This window comes from Gavialis gangeticus, unplaced genomic scaffold (genome assembly GCF_001723915.1).
Source record: "Gavialis gangeticus isolate Ggan-Ray unplaced genomic scaffold, GavGan_comp1, whole genome shotgun sequence".
Classification (NCBI taxonomy): Eukaryota; Metazoa; Chordata; order Crocodylia; family Gavialidae; genus Gavialis; species Gavialis gangeticus.
The window spans coordinates 52,838,322-52,839,352 of NW_017729004.1; the positions used below are offsets into that span (position 1 = coordinate 52,838,322).

The 1,031-nt window shown below is 37.5% G+C and overlaps 1 protein-coding gene across 1 annotated transcript in view; it reads left to right on the plus strand.

Moving 5' to 3' along the window:
- The first annotated feature begins 226 nt into the window (after positions 1-226).
- CDK14 (cyclin dependent kinase 14) overlaps positions 227-1,031 on the plus strand; it is an 869,337-nt gene continuing 868,532 nt past the window's right edge. Inside the window, exon 1 of the mRNA XM_019508390.1 lies at positions 227-276. The gene's annotated coding sequence lies outside the window, so the exon portion shown is untranslated. The remainder of the gene's footprint in view (positions 277-1,031) is intronic.

The following is a 1,031-nucleotide window of genomic DNA, read 5'->3' on the forward strand; positions in this document are numbered from 1 at the left end:
TCACCATGAGAGGATAGCTAGATTTGCATATTTATGAAAAATATTTCTTGAAAACATACTGTGCAATTGTGCATTCCATTTATAGTTTCATATTTTGATTATAAAATTGTTATTCAGTCTAGTCTCTTCTTTCCTATTACTGTGAGAAAATGTTGTTCTACTTTTCTCTTTCTTGAAGTTGGCTACTTTATGCTTATTGAAATGCATGACAGATAACTATTTCTCTTTCCCTTTTATTTTAAAGCCTTGAAGAAAGACGATAGCAGCTTCGATGAGGTACGTTAAATATCTTTTTAACTTACCTAGTGCAGATATGTTTTAATGGATTCATATTTCTCACTAATGCTAGAAGTAACTTTTGGTCAATAACACTGCTATGTGTGTATGTATGTACAAATTGAAAATTTAAGGTTTGGTTTGTTTGTATTTTACTTCCTGAGCTGTTTCCATATTGATTCTTTTATGAAAACCATTGAGCTGAATGCTTGTTTCTAAATATAATAAAATTCATGTTTTTATGTATATTACCTTTCATATACAATATTGCAAAATATTATGTAGATTGAGTGATTTACATTACTGTGAACCCCTCATAGGTAGAAGCTTACCAAGATTGGGGTGGCTGCCACCTAATTTCGTGGTTTGAGAGTGGCACTTGGCACTATATTCACAACAGGCATTCCCCTGCCCCCCCACCCATGCCTCTGCCTGAGGAGTCCTGGAAGTCCTGCCCCTCCCTGGAGATTGACAGATGGCCCCAAACTGGGGCTTGTTAACGCATCAATTAATGGCTTCCCCAGGCTTAATCCCCTGATCAGGCCCATGGAAGCCACTAATTGACATGTTATTAAGCAGTCTAGGATGGAGTTAATGGTTTTTTGTGGGCTTGATCAAGCCTATGGAAGCTGTTAATTGTAGAGGTACACTGATATTGCCATCAGGACCAATAAAAGGAAAATTAACATTATCGGCAACCGGCTTTTTTGGCCTGTGTAGCTGATAATGTCTCTGGGTGGGGTGGGGAGTTATGG